We start from the raw sequence: 16,821 nt of genomic DNA on the forward strand, positions 1-16,821 counted from the left end.
CGGGGGTCGACTGTATATAGTGCAAGCCCTTATGAACTCCCCCGTTTTTTAAAAATTCTATGTTGTCAATAAACTCGATACTGTTAGAATTTTGGCAGTGTTTATTTTCCACTGGCCTCTGCCCAAAGCACCAGGAGTTCCTCTCCAGGGAGGAACGCTGCACAGTGTACATAGTCATAGTCCAAGTCGGAAGGTGTTGCTCATTCGGTATAGTCAGGGCTGGGCAGTAATAGTAATACCTTGTATTATAATACTATTACTGTAATACTTTGAGTATCTGTATCATGTAATATAATACTGAATCTAAAAATGTATTTGTAACTGTATTATAATACACAAAATTGAGGTATTACGTGTATGTGAAGTCGTAATACTTTTTTGGTCCTAACAATTAAGAGCACGACACGTGCGGATGATCGGTAATCTTCCTTCCAAGAAGCCCATCTCCCATTGGTGACAAAAAAAGCGCCTGGTATGCGGCCACACTGACCGTAAGTTCACAGTAAGACCTCTATCCCAGATTACACAGGACTGGATCAATGAGTTCAGAGTTGAGAACACTCGTTTCCGGGCGTTTCTTCGGGTCAATGACAACATCCCCTCATGTCAGTCATCACACATGCAATGTCTTCCTAGAAGGGTGCTTTACGTGCCCGGTCAGAACTATAGGTGGTTCTTAACATGGACGGCCGCACAATTTTGGATGGCCGGACCACATGAAGACCGTGCCACATTGAAGGCAAAATGTGTATTCTGTTCGAAAGTGATCAGCGCATCGAAGCAGTCAACCTCGAATTTGAAGGTTCATCTCAATGTGAACGTGTACTGTCTTTATTTATATTGTGTGAAGACGTGAGGACATAACCAACATCACCCTAATAATGATGACGCGTCATTCTCCTGCAGCTTATACTGACCGCACATGTGAACATTCTTGCACGACATCCGTTTTTTTTAAACATTTCAGAGGGTCAATCCTTCTGCACACCTAGAGTATGAACAAAGCATGATAGAGAACCCCTTACGAAAACGGGCTCACAATCAATCCAGTGAATTGTATTACTAGTATTACTCAAGCAATACATAGATGTATTATTATTATGTATTATAATACCTTGGCACAAGAGTATTATGTATTTGTATTATAATACAAAATATCAGTATTACTGCCCAGCCCTGGGTATAGTCACCTCACTGAAGCTGACCATTTTCCTTGCTACTGCTGTTCTTGTATCTGGCAAAAGGCACGTAACTGCCTGTTGTGTACACTTTTCCAGACCTCTGTATCCTCTTTGGCAGGATTTCCGGGACCATTGCGTGCCTCACAAAATGAAGGATACCTGGCAAGATTTCTGTTTTCCAAAATATTGCGTTAAACTCAATCCTCTGAATGTTCGTGGACCCATTTCCATCTTCATCCTTCGTCCAAATCACAAAGTCGCACCAACGTTTTCCTGCTACCTCCATTTGTCCCTGCACTTGGAAGAAATACGCACGATTTCGTTTGAGCGTCACTTCCCTGTCGATGATACTGCAGCAGAACCGCTTGCCTTTGCATGCTTCTTCTACTTGTATCCCTTTCTTGGACAGCGAGCACTTCACTTCAAGGAGTGCTCTCACCTTCTTTCACCAACCGGTCTGGTGATGCTGCAATGAAGGGGTACTCTGAATGAGCAATAAGCCCTGTCTCACTCACAACAACGGGCCTGTCATACAGTTTCATGAGATACACATAGTCAGCTACTGCATCCGCGTCATGCTGCCTCCCATACGCAATAGCCTCTGAATAGGCACCTCTTTTTGGGTAAAGTATCTGCTTCACGAGATACTCGGGTTTTACACAGCGAACTACTTTGGAAAAAATTGATGCAGTGACGCGGCCAGTCCTTTCACGGTACCATGTAGAATTGCTTGCTTGCCCTTTTGTATTTTCACACAGTTGTGCTCTCTCTTCAGCTGTCAAGTGAGGGAGACCAGTGATATATTTGTCCACTTCTTGGGAGGCAAGTGGTCCCCAGAGATCTTCCTCATCTCCTATTGTGATTTGTGGTTCGGATGCTCTTGCGGGCTTGGTTGACTTCCCAAGAAGGTACCTCAAAACCATCAGATCTGGATCTGTTTTGCGCACTCTCTTTTCAAGTCTTTTGTAGTCGTCTCTGTCATGATCAGGAGACATCGCACATGGGTCAAAAAGCCGTTGTTTTGTCTTTACCCTCGTGAACTTGTTGATGAGGTATTTCCTGAATGTGATGTCTTGCAGTGGCGTGACAGGAATTGGCTTCTTTGCTGTAAATATGCAGAAAATATTAAGCCTTGGAGCAACTTTCTAATGGAATCACCCACTGCAATGCTTGACAATAGCATTTTCCATTCAGGAACGTACCTTCTGATTGCACAATCCATGCACAGGGCACGTCTGTGCAGGAAGCTCCAGGCTGTGTGCTCTCTGTCACATGGAAGAGTTGGGCAGTAACGTGTTCACAAGTTTGGCTGAGCCTGCAAACAGAGTCAATGCTTTCATTAAAACTTGGCGAGGGTTATGCGTTACCCACTCAAAGTTCAGGAAATAAAGTTGAGAAGCGAAGTACAGTTCAGAAACATTGATCCATTATTGCTTTGATGTAACTTCACTTCATGCGCAAACACAGAAGTTGAGCTAGGAAGACAAACTACGTACTTGTAACAAGAATAACCTTTCAGATATTGCTTGCAAACGTTTCGTTTGATTGCGCTACAATATGCGTTGAACAAATATGTGTGTACCTACCCTGCTACGCACTGACAGTGTGCTCCAGTAACAGTGCCGTCATCTTCGTACCACGCCGAAACGGTGTAGACACCCTTCCGCATCGACGGCAGGCACACACCACGCACTAGCGTTACGTGCTTTGGACCACTGTTCGTGTTGTAAAGCACATTCCGGATATATCCTTCTTCTTTAAAACCCCACCCACGGTGCCCTTGACGAATGCAGTGCGTAGATTTGTGCAAATAATCCCACACATGGTCTACTTTTGGTTTCACCTGGCGTCACCAGTCCAGCTAAGTTTTCCAAATAAGAAGGGCACTTCGGGCTCCTAAATCATGCTGCAGGTCCGTACGAAGCGATATGAAATATGATCCAGCTAGGCAAATAGATATATTTCCAACAGGGTCTTTGGAACAGTGAGAACTCGACACGACGTAAAAGCGGCCGGCAAAAACCCGGCATTGACTTTTGGTTTGACGGCGTGCCCACAGAGGGCGCGCTTCCCCACGTGGATTTGTTGTCAGCCAACTGCCCTGAAGCAGACGACATTCCAGAGGGCGCCACATCTCTGGAAAAAGGCGGATCGCGCGTGAAGCCAGGGGTGCAATTAGACGGCGAAGAATGGAACGACGGTGACCTCTCAGCAGTGCAATACTGCTTCTGCGGCGCTGTCAGTCTGTTCTCCCCCCCCCCCCCCCACGATACCACAATGAGCTGGAACCTGCTGGAGAACTAGCCTATGTTCTTCCTGGTATAGGGGGTATGCGCGTGACGTAGCCATGACGTCAGCGTCTGCCTACCGCCATATTGGCGTCCACCTGTCAAGCTGCGTAGTTGCGGGTATCGGTGTTTCCGCGCGATCCGCAGTGCATTTTCTTCGCGTTGTCATCGCTGGAGTGGATGGCGACAGATTATAGTTTACTGGACGGGTCTGCAAATTACTTGTCAAGTCTTTCTGACGCTGACAGAGCACGGTATGAGCAAAAGATCGTGCAATGCGGCGTTGATCCGTTCTCAATCGACGCAAAGAACTGTACAGTCAAACTCCTTTACAACGAAGCTCAGGGGACAGCAATAAAAATTCGCAGTAAAGGTATTTTCGTTAAAACGGATGTCCATTATTGGACCTATAGGCTCCAGCGGGACCGCAAAAAAATTCGTTGTAGTGGTATTTTCGTTAAAAAGGTGTTCGCTATAAAGGAGTTTGACTGTACTTCGAAGTACAGTTCTTTGCCAAATGACCATGCGGCCAAAGCGGCCAATGCGGCCAAAGGACCACGTTGGATCCAACGTGGTCCTTTGGCCGCATATTGATATGTGCGACATTCTTGACTTTCTTGTGTTGAGGACCAGCTTCATAACACGAAAACAGCTGAAGTCTTACAAGTCGTTTGAGGGTCACAATTTCGTGACCAGCGGTTGGGTTAAAGAGCCGTGGCTAAAGGAGCCCACTCCGCACACTATCATCGCCGTAACACAAGTAAGGAAAATGTTTAATCTCTGTCGCTTAATCCTTCACTAATCTGCCTTGTTGTTTGTGCAGGTTAATCATTCTCAAGCCTTATCGAAGCTTCCTCTCAAGACGTGGATATTTGCAAAAAATGACGGCGAAGTGCTTGCAGCCCACTGTTTATGCATGGCAGGCAATGGCGAAGCGTGCTCTCACGTTGCTGCGTTGTTATTTTACTTAGAGTGCGGTCACCGTGCGCGTGTGGAACCTTCGTGTACTGATGGTGACAACAGCTGGCTACCAGCCCACATCCGAAGGATTGAAACGCGCCCCGTTGTTGAGATGGACTTTGCGTCGGCGTCCATGAAAAAACGTCGGCTTGATGGTGACGCTGCTTCGCCCTGTGAGCTGAAGGCAGTGACGAGAACACGAGCTCCACCTCCAACGAAACAAGAATGGGAGAAATTTTTCGACTGTTTGGTCGCCACTGGACTCGGACCAGCTGTGTCAAGCACAGACCCTCGATACAGCGACCTGTTTGTGCCTGCCGTTAGAACTTGTAATGGTGCTGACTTGCGTCGTCTCTACGATCCAAGTACATCCAATTTAACTACGTACAGCGAGGTGCTGGAACACTGTGACAACATTTTCAAGACATTGACAATTAACGACAAGGCTATTCGTACCATTGAGAAAATGACAAGGAACCAGGCAAAGAGTGCGCACTGGTTTACATTCAGGATGGGGCGAGTTACTGCGTCCTCCCTGTATGATGTGTGTCACACACAACTGGGATACCCATCAATGAGCCTCATCAAGAAAATCTGTTCTTCGCAAAGTGACAAGGTCTCCACTCCAGCTCTCAAGCATGGCCGTGAAAAGGAAGCTGTTGCTCTTGCCAAGTACAAGAAATTAGCTCACGAGCTCCACAATGAAGTTCAGTTTGAAGTGGCAGGGCTTTTCATCTCCGAGGACTATTTGTTCCTAGGAGCTACTCCTGACCTGCTAGTCCGATGCACATGCTGTGGTTCAGGTGTTGTTGAAGTCAAATGCCCTTGGAAAGTAAGGGACGGTCACCTCAGTGACCTGCTTAATGATTCAAGAGGCTGTGTAAGAGACTGCAACGGTGTGCTGGAACTGAAGATGGACCACCGCTATCATTACCAAGTTCAAGCTCAAATGTTTGTGTGTAATGCTAGCTATGCAGACTTTGTTCTGTGGAACGAGAACGAAATCAATGTGCAGAGAATTTATCGGGATGACAGCTTCATGAAGCCATTAGTCGAAACCGCGACAGACTTTTTCAAAAAGGTTCTCTTGCCAGAGGCAGTGACACATTGGTTCTCAAGCCGTAAAGAGAACACGCCTGTACTGCCTGCGCCACCTGTGCCATGCACATCAAATCCTCTGATGCCAAGTCAAACTGATAACACAAAAGCAGCCCAATCCATCCATCAAGCCATCTCCAAGGTTGTGTGCACATGCAAAGGACGAAAACGGAGCAAAATAATTCCATGTAATAATGCTACGTGCTCAATCAAGTTGTTTCATTTAAGTTGCGTAGGGTTGAAAAGATCACCAAAAGGTGTATAGTGGTACTGCGAGTCCTGTTCCAAACAACTTCAGTGACTATGAAAGTGCACAGACCAAGAGTAAAAGGTATCGTATGAAGAAGAGGTGTCAATTATTTCTTTACTGCTCCCGTCAAGTTAAAAACATGAACATACATCATGGCAGTAATAAATACCAGTCAAAAGACACTACAGAATTGCACAGGTAGGTCAGTGAGCAACACACTTGAACAATTTTGTCAATAGCACTTTCACCACGACTGTTCCTTCTTAGGAGCTCCAGAGGTATGGTGCTCTTCAGTATCCTATACTTATTTCGTACCATCCCAATAACTCTTTCGACATGAATTCGTACGTTTGCGATTTCTCGGGTCTGTTCAGCTTCATAGCTGGAAAGTTGCCTCTTTCCTTTCATAAATGTGGGCACAGCTAATGTTGCACAACACATGCCAACACTTTCTGCAATCAAAAACCCCCTGTCAGCAAGAACGACATCTCCATATTCTAATAACTGCAGAACACCGCTCTGTTCCGTAATTGCCTTATCGCTAGCAAGCCCACCATAGGCTCTCGACAGAAACGTCACCATGCCCTGTGGACTGATCCCCAGCAGAAATTTTACTGTGTTGTGGTGCTTATACTGGGACCACGTCTCTGCTCGTGTAATTAAGGAACTTGGTCTCTGTATGAACACCTCAAAGCAGTCTAGAATTACTCTGGCTTTAAAACCAAAATTTTCAACAAATGGAGCAGGCATTGTTTTCATTATGTTTTCCTTGTCCGGCCAATGTACAAGGTGGCCAAGGCGATCATATGACACATCGAGCCATTTCTCACAAATTCTTGAGGCAGTTGATTGCGAAACATTGAAACGGTATGCAAGGTCCTGCATGTGGATGCACAATCTGATCCTTATGAGGAACATCATCATTTCCTCAAATTGGCTGAGCACATTTCGTGAGCTGTGTGCTACATGATCTTTCAGAAGATGAAAAAGCGAAAGGATGGCCAGGAACGATGGCAATCCACTGTAAAAAGACACCTTTTCGACATCATCACGGAGTGCCTCTTCAGTGAACTTTGATGCTAAAAGGTCTTCCTTTGCAGCTCTCATTTCCTTTCGAAGGCTTGCCACCTCCACTTCCAGCTGGTGGGTGTGATCGGCTGTCATGTCTGTTTGGCATGACATGCCAGAAACTGAAAAGTAAATAGTTTCTCAGTTGTGAAGTGCGGGTAACACACATTATATGCAAATTTACTGACTGTGCAGAAAAATATGTAGTTCTTGTGCAGTTTGCTCCATGCACGAGATACAGTGTTTTTGACAAGGTGGTAACACAAAATATTCTACAAAAGGAAATGGTAAAGAGCCCAGGAATGTCATGCAAAGCTGAAATAAATTGGGGGACTATTGCAAACATTCTTGCCACCCACTGGGGGTAGTTTTCACCAACGTGGCATTGTAATTATGATAAATTATAAAGTTTTGTGCTAAACATTGTGACACTTTCGTTGAACACCACGTACATGAGTCGCTGTTGTAACTTGTTTGCAGTACATGACCTTGCCAGTAAAACATTGTTTTGGGAAACTGCTTACCAGGTTCCGCAGTAAAATTACCCTGCTGCATATCACATTCGTCAACGGCCACATCCATGTCATGAACAGTTATGTCCATGGCGGTTTCAGGTGATATGTCCACATGTTGATTGGCTGCATTCATGAAAGGTGCAAAAAGAACATTTGTCTCCTGTGATCACTTCATGCGCAAGGAAAGCATCAGAAATATGTACCATCTGGGGGTGCCTGCCGGCTTCTGGAATGTCGTGCCATCAGGCGCTTGTACCTTCAATCACGGGCAGGCTTAGCATTGTATCCCAGGTGTAGTGAAGGAGCCCAATCAGGATTGCAGTCGTCAAACAGACCAGAGGGTGAGCCTACGCACACCACATAACAATAATATATCACGATAGGGGTACCTGAGAGCGGCGTGGACAAACACATTACTAATCCCACCACGAACCTTAATAATGACATGATACGTTTGTAGGCTGACTAGAGTGTGTTACAACGTTCAACACCAATTACGAAACATGAGAGAAAACACGGTTTGCGCTGCATGGTGGTCAAGAAACTGCATACCTGATAAGAAGTGACGTGAGCAGACCTTGTACTTGTCAGGATCTCCCGCGATTCCAGCACGTTTGATTCGCGCCAGCCATTCCCTGCGTCGTCTCTCGGACAGCAGTCTTGTTTTCTCGCACTCGTTCATGCGAACCTTCGGTATCTTGAAAAAACTTGGATCCTTCTCGTTCGACTTTATCTTTTGTTGCTTGCTCTGTGTGCGGCTGTTACAGCCGACAATGGCGCAATAAACCATGTTTGAGGAGGACAGACGCTCTCGCCGGGAGAAGCGAGAGCGTAGTATGGACTTCAAAATGGCGGACCGGCCCACAGTGCACCGCGCTCAGCGCTTCAGTGAATACTGCCTATACATATTGGTAAGACAATAACATATCCGTCGTTCGTCCGGTGCGGACCAGCCACGTATGCCTGTGTTTAGTTTTACAAGTATCCCGCTCGAGTCCTGAAATCCCGTATTCTTTCGAGAAAGCTCTAGGAGGACCCCGGTGCTGCAAATGCTGAATGCAAAAACAAGAAAGTCGTCGAAATCCTAGGATTTTTTTAGCACATCGCGGGATTCTTGGTATCCAGGTTCTCAATACTAGTACCAGTTGTAACTAAAACTGCCTTCCCGAGGGCCATTATGACGTAGATGCGGGCCACCTGATGGAGAAACTACGTTGCGCAAAAGCCTGAGTCTGGGCACAAACAGAAGGACGATATCACCACCACCAACAAGTGTGTTGTGACACACCAACATGTGTTGGCGTCGTGCTTTTTTTTGCGACCTGACTCGGGCCTTTTTACCCCTGTCAGACAGACTAACTTAGTGCCACTTTCAACGCGTGACACGTGCACGTAGTGACGCTCGACAGAAAGTGCACTAACGTCACTCACTATAGCCTCGACGGCAGGCTTTGTGGCAGACGTAAAAACATTGAGAAAAAGCTAAGGGCCCGACACAACAATATCTTAAACAAGTATTTTCAAGAGCGTGTTTATTTTATTTAGTTAAAAAAAACATGTCATTACAATCAACAGCCTGTCAGAACTTCGCGGTCTCGGCGATGCGCCGCCGGCCATTTTTGTTGTAGCACATGATTAAGGCCAATTTGTTTAAAGTTAGAAGATTTGCAGGAGGTGTTTCTAAATAATAGAAGAAAAAAAAACATATTGAGGAACGTATTGTGGCTCACTGCTAATATTTTTTTCCTATCTATTGTAATTGCCATCACCGCTTAAGTGACACTTACTTAAGCCGTGTAGCGAGCACGTAGTGAAAGTGACGTTCGCTTTGTTGGAATGCACTTCACAAAAATTACACTAAATTAGCCCGTGTGACAGGGGTACAACATTATCAAATTGCTATCTAGCACAAGAACAAGGACAAAAGATTCACACAGTAAATCATTTTACACCTTTATTCGCTCAAAACAGGTGTATTCTTATTAAAACACCTTTTATATCCCGCTAACTGCAGCAAATGGTGCAAGAAGAGCATTACTAAAGGTGCAATATTGACATACATCACATTTGATCCCATGTCGATGTAAAGTGAGGACTTGAAAGAGGTGTTTAGGTCCTATACACCTTTTTTACACCCCATTTGAACTGGGAATATGGTGTTCAAAATGTTGTTTTAATTCGCGAAAGAAAAATTACGCTGGTTTTACAGCACCACTCAGCAGTTAATCACAGTATAAACCATAATTAAAGTTAAAACCACAATATTTGACTGGGAAGGATGTCGGGAATCTAGATGGTATCTTTGACTCGTTGCAGGCGTATGTGTAAATTGCAAAGACGAATTCCCGTCACCATTGCAGATGTGTCTTGCGCTCTACTACACCTAACTAACATGACCCAACAAATTGTATTTCAGTATACAGGGTGTCCCAGAAAACGTGTCATTGAATTATAATAAAAAAACTACGCCACCTAGAATCATGTGGTCAACGGCGTTTGTTATTACTAGGTTTTCGCCAACTACTGGTGTGAATGTCATGTATGGTGAGTTTAATTATGTAAATATTTGCGAACTGAACTCGGAAATTTGCCAAGTAAATGTCACTTTTTTACCCCACCAATATGAAGAGCGTGGCGAGTTCACTCAAGTTTATGATAATTGACAGTGATATTCACAAGCTATCCCATCAGAAAAATAGCAGAACATCATGCTTTTCGCAGCACCGAACCATAACGCGCGACGACTTTTTGAGCACAATCGCTCTCAGTCCGACGAAAGGAGGTTCCAAACCCAGCCCACAGAGTGATAGTAGAAAAAGTGACAGTTCCTGAAATTGGGAGAGGGAAAGTGCGATCCCAGCGAAAGTCGGACGCGATAAGCCATACCCCTGTTATCTCTTTCTGCGTTGCAGGTGTGGGCTGGGTTTCCAACCTCCTTTCGTCGGACTGACAAGGATTGCGCTGAAAAATTTGTCGCGCGCTAGCTCCGTAGAACATGATGTTCTGCTATTTTCTCTGATGGGATAGCCGCTGAATATCCCCGTCAATTATCATTAATTTAAGCAAATTAGACACGCTCTTCACATTGGTGGGGTAAAAAAGTGACCTTTACTTGGCAAATTTCCGACTTTAGTTCGCAAAAATTTACATAATTAAACTTATGGTACACGACATTCACATCAGGAGGTGGCAAAAACCTAGTAACAACAAATGCCGTTGACCGCATGATTCTAGCTGGTGTAGTTTTTTTTATTATAATTCAATGACACGTTTTCTGGGACACCATGTATGATATATCCAGTACGCAAATATATATATATGGGCACCGTGCGCTAGAGTTTTCTATCGACGGCAGCGGCCCCTCGAGGGGAAACGCGGCGTAATGCCCTGGTACCAGCCAGCAGCGTCTAGCAGTGCTGTGCTAGTTTCGCCGTTCGAAAAGAGCGATTTGAAGCTGCCTGCATAAGAAAGTCAAAGGAGAAGACAAAATGGAAACTAATTCTATGTGGTAATCTGCCACGACAACCAAGTTACTGTGAAAGAGAGGCAACTTGCCGTAAAGTTTTCGTCCTTCTCGCTGTATCGTCCCGCCGATCAGGTATTTGAGAGAGCGCTTTTACGGCAATCCACCCAACGTGCCGCTCAAATCCGTTGTTTCAAACTTAGAACTCATTCCTTGCATTTAGTATATTTGTCAATGACCAGTTGAGCATCACGATGCGGACTTATAGCACAGCAACTGACGTGAAAAAGTTGCCAATGAACATCGTGGAGCTTGGCTAAAATTAGTGTCTGCCATATGTCGTACAGTATTTATCTCTTTTACTCGGACCCTAATTTTGCGGCGCGTCGGCGAAGACTGGACCTCGTCTTCCTTCAATATAAAGCTTGCATGCGAACACAGGGAGTTATTTGTCCTCCCCGAGCTGCGTTTCGCAAGCCGTCATCATTTTATGTAGCTGCATTCTGTCCCTATGATCTTATTATCGTTGCCAAATCTTGTGATCTCGGTTTACAAGTGGTTCTTTGCTCCTTCCTATTCGTCCGCGCGCACACACACACAAAAGTAATCATGCGTTTGTCGAACAGCAACCTCACTGTTTCTTCTTAATTATTGTCATTTTTCTTTTATTTTTTAGCATAGTTTATGTTTTGTGTTTCTTTTGCGTGATATTTCTGGCTGCTTCTATGTTGCAATTTGCGACAATGTGTCTGATGCGCTATGTCCACCTAATACTAAGGCCGCTGTGGTCGTTGTTTAGCACTAATAAAACATTATTATCATTACATATCCAGTTTCAAACAAAAACACGCCTTGTTTATATCCTGAAACAATCTTGATTGACTGATTGATTTTTATTACTATGACTTTGCATCAAATGCAGGCACAAAGGGCTAAAAGGGAATCCCCCGACTTGAGCGATGCAAGATTGGGAATAATTTCACTAAGGAACTTATCCTGACAGTGCATCATCACGTTAACGGATTATGCATAAGAAAGAAACGAGAACGTTTTTTTTTCGCTATCTTCGTAATGTATATTCCAATTTGTTGTTGACTGTATTATTGTGAATTCTTCAGTGCGAGATTTCCGTTTTCATAGCGCAGGTACTGGACGCAGCTAGTCTCTGATGTGTAGTCTATAATTGGTAGTCCCTTGCGGATAAATGTGCACTTAACTTCACGTAAATACGGGCCGCGAATACTACACGCTTGTCTGCGCTACACACTGTGTCACACATTGTGCATAGACACATAATGTTCCACGTGCAAAAGGCTTTCCCATCGCATACATTTTACGTGACAAACCACTTCCACACAAGTAGTCTCACGGGTTAATGAGTCCAAAGCCCCAAAGCCGATATATAAAATTCGGGAAAACACCCGTACGCACCAAAGCTACATACGCGAAGGCGCCGATACGGCGTCAGTACCAGACCGTTACGCGCGAAATCGCCACGGGTGGTGCTGTCGATCAAGCGACCGCAGCGTCCTCTCGCTAGTGCACGGTGCCCATAGGCTGCTTAAGAGGGGATACCAGCCGCGGCGTTTCGCCGACTCTCGGCACGAGATGGCGCCGGGGTCTAGGCAGCCACCAGATGGCGCTATAGGCGCCGGGTGCCGTAACCAGTACCGTTGTTCAGGAAGTGCGCAATACGCCGCTGGGGCATGTAGTTCCAACAACACGCGTGATCTTGTTGCATTTGTTCAGATCGACAAGAATGTACGGCTAATCTCCTAAGAAAAGAGGGGTACTTGAAGGGAATGCAGCTTTGTGGGACAAATGTGTCTGGTTTCTTCCTTGGTTCGTACTCTGTTCAACTTGTGTATCGTCTTGCAGCTTTTGACTTACAGCGTGCTCCTCACTAAAATCTCCCGACTGGATGACTCGAAAACGGTTCATGCTGGCGAAATAATTTCTTTTGGGTTGGTATTAGTGATGCACCGGCTACAAGATATGCCGTGTAACGTTTATTAGCATACTCTTACCAACTAAATAAAAATTAACTTAGGAATTTCGCATGCGATGGTCTCCGAGCGTGTACCCCATGAAAGCGCACCTTCAGGAACTACATTTTAGCGACAATCAGAAATGGGCATGTAGTGGCTAACACGGCTAGCGCGTGGTCCGCCAATTTGGTCGAATGCCATTCGGTCGAACGCTGTTTCATTGAAGACGTTTGATCAAACGCCACTTGGTCGAATCGAAAAACACTTGATCGAACGCCGAACTATCACAAGGCCGAAAAATGATAACGCCGAACGAACAAAAAGCCGAAAGCTAAAAGACCGAAAAATCATAACCCCGACCTGTCAGAAGGACGAAAGCTAAAAGGCCGAAAATCAGAAGGCTGAAAATGGAAAGGAAGGTGCACACATTGGACACAAGGGATTGTTCTTTTCATAGATTATGAAAAAGTTTTGTGGCTCTTGTACTGGAAATCAAACAATTTGAATGTATATCATTTGGTGCTCAGAAACAGACTGGCCAGAGAGAGAGAAAACAACCAGCAACAATAATCTGCGACATGTTTACTACAAAAAGAACGTGTCTGGTGGGTGAATGGAATGCCACTGAATGAACTCTAGAGGAGATGGTGCTTCTCTACGTTTGAGACGTCCCCATTTTTGGAGATATATTCCAGTATCCAACTCAAACTCTGCATTTGTGTCCCGAACGTGATTTGAACAAGCAACGGTCTGAACCGCTTGCTCTACAGGATAAACCTGCATAGGATCTCTATGACCAGGTCTGTATTTACTTTTTTTTTTGCTTCGCCTGCAACTTTCTGTACCGTTCTGTTTCAAGAACTATACAGGGTGTTCAAAATTAAGCTTTCACTAGCACTTGATAAATAGGCGAACAAAAGAAAACTGGTGCTACTTTTTCTGTTCTTTGAGTAAGAAACAGGTGCTACATAATTAATTAGCAGCACCTGTTTCTTACACAAGTAGCGTAAAGTTATAATCCGGTTTCCTGTCATCGCTGTGTTTGCGTAGCGCTCGTGAAAGCTAATTTTGTACACCCTGTATGTCACCCTTGTCCCCTGACTCAGGAGCACATACTATGATTTCTTCCAGAATGGTAAGTCAATCGTCCCAGGTCATTCACTTGGCTATTCACCCTACTTATCGAAAGGCCGGACAATTAGGTGCGGTGTTGAGTTAGAGATGATAGGGAACAGGTTTTGGGAATGACCTAGGTTGAAAACGTTGTTGAAAATGGATGAGAATGGGAAATGTCATCGGATAGCTGATATTTTTTTCATTTTAACTTATTGCCATTGTGTACAACAAACACATACTATAACACGGTGGTTCACCCAAGTGACCGAAAGCAGGTTATTAAAGCGAAGTTCGGTGAATTAATTTATTTGCTGTATTAATTCAAGAGAAGTCTATCATACATAAAATTGAACAGCTAATTTTAATCGCAGATGTTGGAATAACAGTTCTCGTATCTTGGGTTCGTTATTTTTCGGCCTTTCGATAATTCGGTTTTCTGACTTTTCGGCCTTCTGCTTTTCGGCGTTTTAATTTTTCGGCCTTTTGACTTTCGGCCTTATGATTGCCACCCCTTCTGGAGAGTACCTTATTTATTTCGATAACTTAGCAGCAGCAAAAACAAAAGGTGCGTCGATAGAAAATCATCTGCAGTGTTTTCAGGTTCCGGGACATTTGATCGGACGCCGTTTGGTCGAAGGTCGCTTGATCGAACGCGGGACGTTTGGTCGAAAGCCATTTGATCGAAACGGCAGCGGTCGTTTGATCGTTTTTTTTTTATTGTTCACGCACACTTCAATTATATGTGTTCACTCACTATGTCACTATATGTGTTACGCGCTTCAAGGAGGCCCGGTAATTTATTGATTTCATAAAATAAACTGGTTCTGGTGGCATCAAGAAGTTGTCTCTGGATCGCCTTTTTCTTTGACACAGCCATTGTTCCCTGTATAGGGCTATTGCAGTGAAGTTTGAACAGTGCCATTTCGGGCCCAAACGGCCACAGATCCCAACGGTAGGTCGTTTCATCAGCGTGTTTTGCATGGTGTTTCAAACGGTATGGTGCCAAGGAAGCTACAAAACCTGTAGGAAATCCACAGAAAAAGCGGTGCTTCTTGAAAAGTGCGAACAACTCGAGACTGTGTATTTGAAAGTGCCGCGTCATCTGCTAAACGACCGCGTGGTGCACAATTTGGGGCGCTGACGTTGCTGCTCACCCGCGCCACCTGGCCCAGAGAAACAGGTCTATATAAAGTGTGCTGCCTAGCGTGTAAAATGCATACAGGGTGTTTTTTATTTATTTTATAAGCATAACTCTTCAGAACTTGAGCAATAAAAGGAAATACATCAATGGCATGACATGAGGTGGGAGCGCGAAACGTGAAAAATTGAAACCGGAGGAAATGGACAGGTGGATGAAACTAACGGACTGTGATACAAGGAATACGCGACGCACAGCAACGGCTAACCTGAACGGCGATGGAGCAGAAAAACATACAATGAACACCGGCGGCAGATTTGAATATGGCGATAGACGCGAGGAAGCAACAACGAAATACAACACACGTGGTGGACGATTCAGGGGTGGACGAGCCGGATCCTAAATGAGAAAGGACACAATGCTGAAAACCAGGACTGAACAGACCCAGATGTCGCGACGTTGACTGTGCTCGGAGGCATTTCATTTTTCGTTACTTGTCTGTACCACTTCGCTTTGTTCTCTTCTTTGGTCTTGTTTCTTCTTGGTCAATTTGCTCGGTTGCTCCTTGGGCGTTTTTGCGTTTCTTCTCGTCTCTTGCCAGCTGTGCCTCAACAATGTAACTCGGATCCCGAATACACATTCCTCTGCTCTGTCGGGGGTCAACCAGCTCCGGAAGAAGGCAGTTGTTGAAGAACTTCTCCAGTGGTTCCAACATCTTTTCTCGCCAGAATACGTCGTCTCTAGGAATGCGTTGGACCGATATCTCTTTCCCAGAGAATACTACGAACAGACACCACTTCCGCTGGGCGATGTGCAGCTGTCCCTGGACTTGATAGTAATAGTCGCTATTCTCCTTCAGTTCAATTCGCTCATTCGCAGCCTCACGACAGTACTGAATTTTTTATTTTTTTTTTGCTTTTACAGCTTCCAATCGGGACAGGGACTGTGCGGAATATGGGCACTTGACTTCTACCAATGTATCCTTTCCTACAAGCCCGTCAGGTGTTGCAGCAAGGAATGGGTGCTCTTCGTCAACAAATAGACCGCATGATTCCACAGTAATTACCATCTTCTCTTCCAGCTTCGCAATTGCAAACGGCTCATTGTCACGGCCGTATTCCAAGGACTTTGATGTGACGTCACTGTACAGGATTGAACGAACAGTGCTTTTGCAACTAGTCGTAGGAAGCATTTTGCACACTTTTCCAAACATAGATGCAGTGAGCCTTTTCCTTCTTTCTTGCATCCAGAGAGGCCGAGATGCGGGTCCAGAGGTGTCTTTCTGCAGCTGCTCTGCATCTGCTCGTGACAGCCGGAGCGCCGCTTTGTAGTTCTTACAGGCGAACCGTAACTCACTCTGTTCCATGTCTGGCTTCTGTGCGTTAGGTCCATAGTCCAGATCAGGCCCACGTGACCTCCCGAACATGTCACACAGGGAACGCTTGCAACGAGATTGTCCTGAGATGCGGTGTTTCTTCCTCGCAGCGTGTACGGCAGTACGGTGCTTGAGCATGCACTTTGTGAACTTTCCTGGACTGGTGCTGTACATCGCCTAGTGATGAGAACGGTGATACTGTCCAGAGTTGAATGCGACGACAGCGCCTAATGCCCGGGTTCCATACGAATGCTTCTGAGTATGGTTGATTCTCTTGCCGCCGATGTACTTAGCAACAACAGAATTGAAATGTTCAGCGGCGTTGTTATCAACATCGAGAATCAAGCTACTCGCATTGTTTACAACACGATTGGCTGCAGC

Source organism: Ornithodoros turicata, chromosome 1 (assembly GCF_037126465.1).
Source record: "Ornithodoros turicata isolate Travis chromosome 1, ASM3712646v1, whole genome shotgun sequence".
NCBI lineage: Eukaryota > Metazoa > Arthropoda > Arachnida > Ixodida > Argasidae > Ornithodoros > Ornithodoros turicata.